Genomic DNA, 7,875 nt, shown 5'->3' with positions numbered 1-7,875 from the left:
CTCACGGCTTGCCGCTCAGGCCTCGCTGCTCTTCCCCCCCCGGCTCCGAAGCGAGGGCCTCGCGGCTTGCCGCTCGGGCCTTGCTGCTCTCTCCCCCCCCCAGGCGGCGGCGAGGGAGTTTGCAGAGCGTTCCCTGCGCATGCGCGGGGGACGCTCTGTCACTTTTGGGGGGATTTAAGTATCCCCCCGATATTTTTTTTGGGGGGGGTTAGTTTTTGTGCACACCTGGGGACTGCCCCAAGTGTGCACGAAAATCTTCCTCCCCCCCAGGTGCCCCCGATGTGCGGATTTAGGTATCCGCTCACAGGGGGCGCCTTTCGCTATTAGATATATAGATTAGAAAGACAGTTAAAAACATACATAAGGGCCCAATGAAAGCCTTGTAAAAAAGTATAGCCTAAACACAAGGGCCAATACACATGACCTGACGCATTTCTGCCCTATTGGGGCCTTCTTCAGAGGTCAAACAATACTGAGGTACACATAACTTAAATACATATTTCAATAAGATAACCAATAAGTGAATATTGGACCAGGAAGAGGAAGGTTAAGCAGCAAGATCTAGAGACACAGTCCAGACAACGTTGAGGTGGCAGTCTATGGTCAGATGGATAGCCCTGAGCTCCAGATGGTTTATACTTGGGAGGATGTCCATGTGCCCTTGACAAGGCCTAGAGGACAGCAGGCTCCCCAGTTGGACAGGCGGCATTTGTTGTGCATTATTAGTCTGGAGAAACTTGGATCTGCTTTCTTAGGAAGTAGTATGACTTTATTGTACATTATTTCAAGCCCCTTAAAAGGTGCTGGTTTCAAGCCCTCTGTTCTGAAGTTCCACCAGCACCACCATTAATTTCATAAACACTCAGAGCTAAGGCAAGTCAGAATAACATTGCCTTGAATTGGAAATAAAGGTTTTCCCAACTGAATCTCAGAGAACACCTGTGGGCTGGCAACATGGGGGCAAAGATATACTTCTGTAAGATCTAAGGATGTGAATGAGTCCCCTGGGAAAACCGTATCTTCAGCAGTCCTAAGGATCTCTGTATTGAGTTTTCTGTACCTTGCATACTTGTTGAGGAACTTGAGATCCATAATGGCCCTCCAATCCCATTTTGCCACCATGAAAAAGACTGGGCATGTTAGATGTGATGGAACTGGTTCAAGTGCTCCAATCTGCTGCAGGTGATCTATGGAATCCATGGTTAACTGCAGCTTTTTTGGGGCCCTAGGGATGTGTGAATTCAGGAATCTGTCCTGTGAAGTAGAGATGAATTCAACTGAGTATCCGTGGGAGATAATCTCTGGAGCAGTGTTCCCTCTAAGCTGAGTTAGTGTGAGCTAGCTCACAGTTTTTTAGCCTCTGGCTCACACATTTTTGTCTTAGCTCAGGAGGATGGCTCCTGAGCTAATTTATGTAGTGGCCAAATCGCTCGCTCACAACATTAATGCCAGTAGCTCACAAAGTAGAATTTCTGCTCATAAGACTCTGCAGCTTAGAGGGAACATTGCTTTGGAGCCCATCTTTCAGATGTGGAAACATTTCAAGCATGGGTGAAGAATTATAGCTTTCTCCCACTAGCCACTGTCTGGCATCAGTTGGTCTATGGATGCTTGTTTGACTTTCCTAGGGCAGGGCTTTGACTGGCAGAATGGGCATGATTTAGAAGGTCTATATCCTTATCTGGATCTAGACCAAGAGGATTTTTGGTAGTCATTACAAAATCCAGGTAACGACTAGTACGATTGAAAGGACTTGGAGCCACATTGCTTGGATTTCTGGTCCTTTCTCTTACCTGAGAAGGTCATGGCCTTCTTCTTGTCCTTTGTCTCCACTAGGATTCTACTGAGGTTCCTACCAAATGTTTACTTCCTAGAAACAGCCAAGTAACCAAATTAGCCTTGATAGACATTGGTGGTCCAAGCGTTGGGCCACAGGTGTCTGTGGGCTGCGACTGCAGAGGCCACAGCCATGGCTTCAGCTGGAAACTTCATAGGCTGGCATTTGAAATAAAGTATACTCTAGACTATGGAAGTAAGCTGACAAGTCATTACTTAGCTTTGGATATTCCCTGAGCAATTTTCTTAACCAAAGGACAGAGGCCCTGGCTATGAGGAAAGTGACCACTTGAAGCCTTTACAGATAAAGCCATTGCTTTGCAAGAGCTATGGAGTGTGGAATTGCTTTTGTGATCAGTGGAATCATTTAAAGAACCCTCCTTGGGCAAGCCCAGGCCAGAAGCCAGGCTTGCCACTGGGGCATCCACTGTGGGGACTTGGAGGAGCCCACTGTCATTAGGAGAGAGAGACTATAACCTTCTGGAATGGTTTATATGGAGCTTCTGGGTGAGTGAAAAACAAGGGAAAGCAACACCACTCTTAGTTCCGTAGTATCAAATACCTAAACACCCCCCCGCCATCATAGCCTTTTGGGTCAGGGAGATGCTCTGCTTTGGGGACGGAGAGTTTGAGAATTTTAAGGGTGTGACAGACTGCACTTTTAAAAGCTTAGAAGTGTTGTGTAAACAGGTAAAAGACTGTGTGAAGGGTTAATACTTCACAGAGCCAGAGAGCCTTGAGTTACAGGCTGTTCCAAGAGATCTGATTAGTTACCACCAGCTGAGCAGAGAAAGACTTCTGAACTGGAAACTGAGAATTCAGTCTGATTTCAGCCCTAGCTGAGAAGACTTGAATACGGACAGTTTTGGGATTCAGCCCTGACTGAGAGCAGTTTAACAGAGACAAGAGAACTTGGGGAAAGTTGGCAAGGAAGTTTGGCAAGTAGGCAAAGACTCCCATTTGGGCCAAGGAAAGGGGATAGATCTTCTAGAGAGAAGAAAATTCCCTACCCAGTCAAACAGGGTAATAGCTCTGAAGAGTGCAGAGATCTGGTCTGGTCTGGTCAGAAACTGCCTGTAAAAACCTTGGTCAGTTAAAAACTCAAGACAAGTACTGGTGTTTCAAGAGAAGGGATTTGGGTACTGGAAAGAGTGTACTAGCCTTCTGGAAACTAAAAGAGTCAGAGAATACTCAAAGAAAGTATATTGGAGGATTTGGAGAAAACACTGGAACAAAAGGCTCTCAACATAAATCTTTGTGAAAATCTTAAGAAACTCTCCTTAGCCTGAAACGTAAGACCTGAAGTCTGGGCTTATACTGGCTATACCTCAGAAATTTTAACCTCTGATATCACCTGACCTTTCCCCTCCATGTTAGATTAACTATTTTTGTTATTTTTGAAGTTCAAAATGCCTCAAGTGCCATGTAAGTGGTTTGAGTTAAAGCATGATCCCAACCTTTCCCTCAGGTTCCTGGGCTGAGCCAACAACCAAAATATCATACTGTGACAGGGTGGGACAGCCAGAGGTCTTCAGCAAAGAAGAAAACACATTACTAGGGTGGCTTAGTCACAAAAAGAAAGGAAAATGGAGGGGAAATCGTGCCTCTGAGGGAGGGAAGAGGATGGGGAGCTGCTCTGCTTTGGGGATCGAGAGATTGAGCATTTTAAGGGCTTTACAGGAAAGGAAAGTTCTTCCTCTGAAAAAAGCCATTCAGAATGTTGCATCTGTGGGGGAGAGTTGTCCTCATCAGACAATTCTCCTCCGTGTCTGAGTTCCCAGAGAAAATGGTAGATGAGTCCTCCTGTCTCAGGTGGTTCCAGTAGAATCTAGATAGGAGTAGTTCAAAACCCAAAAACGTTTTTAAAGGTTTGAACAAGCCATCTCAAGGACAGTCTGTAAACCATAGTCAGGGCCAGTGTAGAAATTCACTAGTAATAAAAAAACAAACCCAGGAAAAAAGTGAAGCAAGGCTAGGTTAGGGTCTACTGAAAGAGAGAAAAAAAGTTTTTCGGTGGGAGGGTTTATAAAAAGGTGTGTGAGGTTGTTTTAGGGTCAGGTGATAGTGCAGGTAAGTTATGTGCCTAATACCCTCCCCACAACGTTAGCCTGAGTTTTGCCAGGGGTACCATGAGCGGCAGGAAGGAAACGCAGAGGGGCCCTGGGGGTAAGGCAAAGGAGAAGACTAGAGGGGCAGAGGGGAGGGGGGAGGGGAAAGCTGCGGCTCTCCCCGCACCTAAGCACAGGGCCACAACTGAGCATCCTGGCACCACTCCGACCTCTGGCCAGGGTGGTGCTGGCGTGAAGATACCGCGTGTGTCTCTCTTCGCCATCTTTAAGGATGCTTCTGGGGTGGTCCCAGCAGAGGTGCCTGTAGGTGCTGGCACTGGGCAGGGGTCTGCTGCTCAGGCAGTTCCTCCTCCAGCCATTGGGACTCAGCGGCAGGAGGAGGGGCAGCAAGGGCAGTCCATGGGGTTGAGCTTTGGGGACACTCTGTTCTCAGGGCTCACTCCAAGGACTAAGAGGACTCTAGAGGAATTGGAGGAGGAGCTGGGTGACCTGTCCACTCCTCTGGTGCCTCAAGGCCTCAGCAGGCCTCCTGTGGGGGGGAGAGGAGGCTGGGACAGGAGAAAGAGGAAAAGATGGAGGTGGTGCGCCCCAAGCACCTGCCATCTCAACCCCTTCCCCCTGCTCAGTTTTCTCTTCCTGCCCCCTCAGGACACGATGTGTCTGGCCCGAAGCCCCTCACAGGAGACGGCTCTGGGGAAGCCCATGGCCGCTGGTCGGCATGGGTGTTCCTTCACCTCTGGAGTCTGGAACCACTTCCAGGTCGTCTCAGAGAATCCCCGTTTTGCGCAGTGCCAGCTGTGTAGGGCCCAGGTAAGCCGAGGGAAGGACATTGCCCATTTCTTGACCTCTGGGCTTCGGAACCATCTGAAAAAGCACCACCAGGCGGTGCTTCTTTAGGAGGAGAGACAGGCTGCTGCTGGAGTGCCCAGGCGGCCACCACCAGCCAGCCAGGAGATGAGTCATCTGACCACCTCCAGCGCTCCCCTTGCGTGTTCCGAGGTAGGGACAGGGCAGGGACGCCAAACATCTCTGATGGAGATGTTTGGCGACGTCGGCAGTAGAGTGCCTAGGGGTGGGAAGCAACAGGCCAGCAGGAAGGTCACTCGCCTTCTTGCTGAGATGATTGCCATAGACGGGCACCTCTACTCCGCAGTTGAAGACATCGGTTTCCGCAGGGTGCTCCAGTATGCCTTTCCCTGGTACACGCCCCCTGCTCGCACCATGATGAGCAGGACCGTGATGCCCTCATTGTTCAGGGCTGCCAGGGACCACGTGAAGACACACTTGTCCCGCGCTTGTGGGAGATATGTGCACTTCACGTCCGACATATGGACCTCCTGTAAGGCGCATAACTCGTACATCTCAGTTACTGTGCACTGGTGGCAACCAAGCAAGGTTTTGGGTGGGGGAGGGCAACCTAGTGACAGGCAGGGTCAGGGCCGCCGGGCCGGCTACCACAAGGCTCTGCTTCACATCGGGAGACTCGATGGGTCGCACACGGCGGACAACATTCAAGTTGCCATCAATAGTCAGTTCGACGAGTAGGTAGGCAGGGGCATCACCAAGGGCTTCCTGGTGACCGATGGCGGCTCAAATTTTAGGGCAGCGGCAGAGCAACTGGGCCTGAAGCGCATTCCCTGTGCAGCCCACCTTACCCACCTCGTGGTTAAGGATGCTCTGGGGTTGGGTTCTGCAAAGGATCCCAATCTGGACACTGCGACTCATGAGTTCCGGCATATCCTCGAGAAATGCCGGTTCATCACGAGTCAGTTCTCATGCAGTACGAAGGACCTCTATCTACTGCGCAAGAAGCAGGTCTGGCAGGCCTGCTGGAGCACGGCCTACTAGGCGACATCTCCACTCGCTGGAACTCCACCTGCGTCATGCTTGAACGCTTGGTGGAGCAGGAGAGAGCCCTGACTGCCCTGATCTCTGACAGTGGGGTCATTCAGGAAGAGAGCCGGCTCAACCGCGAGGAGTGGTTGACCATCTCTCAGGCTGTGGAAGCTCTTAAGCCCTTAAAGACCTTCACAGAATTGCTCTTGTCTGACACGGCGGGCTTGGCTTTTGTCATCCCCATGGTCCTCGTGGTCCATGAGGCGTTGGCATCGTTTCTGAAGCCACCTGCAGGACGTGCAGACATTCTTCCAGCGGTGTGAGCCCTGGTGAGAAGGCTGCAAAGTTCACTGCAGAGGCGCTTTGAGCCTATCCTCCAGGACAGGATCTACATGATGGCGACCATGCGTGATCCGTGCATAAAAGGCAAGATCGTCGAGCAGGCCAACAAGTTAACTCGATGGAGGAATCTTCTCTCCAAGTGAGTTGGCAAGATGCGAGCCAAGATGGGCATGTCGTCAGGAGCTGCAAGAGGGGAGGGTGCCAGCACCTTGAGTGCTGTTCATCCTCCACTTCCCCTGCAAGGCAGCGTCCCCCTCACGGCTCCCACCACCACGAATCCTGAGATGGCATTCATGGGGCGGATCCTTGGCCCCTCTGGGAGCGGAGATCACACGAGAGAGGACACGGCGGCTGCGATGGTGAGGGATTACCTCGCAGAGCCCTACGAACTGGAGTCCACCTGTCCGCTTAGCTACTGGGCCATGAAGGAGGCAGTCTGGCCGGCCCTCTCTGCCGTGGCCCTGAAGCTACTCTCGTGTCCTCCAACGAGCGTTCAGAGTGAGCGCGTCTTTTCCCATGCGGGCGACATTGTCTGCCTACATCGCTCTTGCCTGAGCCCCTGGTCAGTTGAGCAGTTGGTCTTCCTGAAGGTCAACTTGCCACTGTTCGGTTTCCCGGAACTAGACTATGAAGACTGAAGTGAGGACATCCTTGTGCCTGCAATCCTCTCTTGGTCTGTGCTGGGAATTTGGGCCACGCTCGTCCCATGATTAAAACTAGATGCTAGGGCAAAGTAGCAGCCAGGGCCATGACCATTTTGATTGGCACAGAAATGCCCCACCAATCTCCCCACTTCCATCCATCCCACCTGCAGCAGAAATACCTCAACAGACCCTGTGGGTTACCGTGCAGTGCAGGGTGATGTTGAGGGTGGTGCATGTATGTACCTAAGTTCCACGGCCAGCAGCCACCCCAACCAAAATTGCATGCTGAAAATAATAAAACAGGACTTCCGGGTTTACAGCGTGATGGTGCGGGTGTGGCTCAGGACGCTCCTGAGTTCACTCGTCCTTTTTTGCTTTTTTGGTCCATTTGAGCTGGCGGGGACTCACCCAAACTCCTGGAGGGAGCCTGGGCAGCAAGAGACTTTTTCGGCCACCCCACAGATGGTGGTTTGTGGTGGTGAGAACGTTTTGTCTCAAGGCAGAAGCAGGAAATGGAGCAGAGCATGGTCACCATACTCTGCATTAGTCGTGACCGCCCATTTTAAAGACTTTTTGGATATTCGGCATGATATAATGTGCAGTATGAAAAAAGAAGAATTGAGCACTCCAAGCAAAAACTAAAATAAATGGATTTGTAATTAAATACCCCAGCATCGAAATACCCAGAAACTGAAAGGAAAGTGGCTGAGAACAGAACAAGGCTAAAGAGCATTTAAAATATGGCAGGGGTAAGAAAACTAATTTGTTCCTTTTAAAATACTACTGATTATAGACCATGACTTAAAAAATTTAAGCTACATAACCCTGGAATCTTGTTAGGCATTGCGGTAGAGATTACAAGGTCTGAGGGAAGCTTAGCCAATTATTATATAATGTAGACCCAGTCACATTAGAGCCTACTTTAGGAGCTCCCCAGTCACCAGAATCTAAGCGCGGTAGCATACATCAAAAATTGCATAAGAACTAGCATTTTGAAATATCGCTTGCAGCACTTCATTCTAATGAAGAAATAATTACAGAATGACAAACCTGATGAAGAACACGCAAACGAATAGTGTACTAGAACTCCGTCGTTTGTATGTACTGCTAAGCTTTATAGCATATATTGTAGTGTTATTGTTGCAATC

General features: G+C 50.0%; 1 protein-coding gene across 1 annotated transcript in view; it reads right to left on the bottom strand.

Moving 5' to 3' along the window:
- HSPA4 (heat shock protein family A (Hsp70) member 4) overlaps positions 1 to 7,875 on the bottom strand; it is a 48,057-nt gene that overhangs the window by 16,032 nt on the left and 24,150 nt on the right. The window lies entirely within an intron of this gene.

This window comes from Gekko japonicus, unplaced genomic scaffold (genome assembly GCF_001447785.1).
Source record: "Gekko japonicus isolate JY-2015 unplaced genomic scaffold, Gekko_japonicus_V1.1 scaffold768, whole genome shotgun sequence".
In the NCBI taxonomy this organism is placed as follows: Eukaryota; Metazoa; Chordata; class Lepidosauria; order Squamata; family Gekkonidae; genus Gekko; species Gekko japonicus.
The sequence above is the reverse complement of the archived record's forward strand: the minus strand, read 5'-3'. Positions and strand labels throughout refer to the sequence as shown.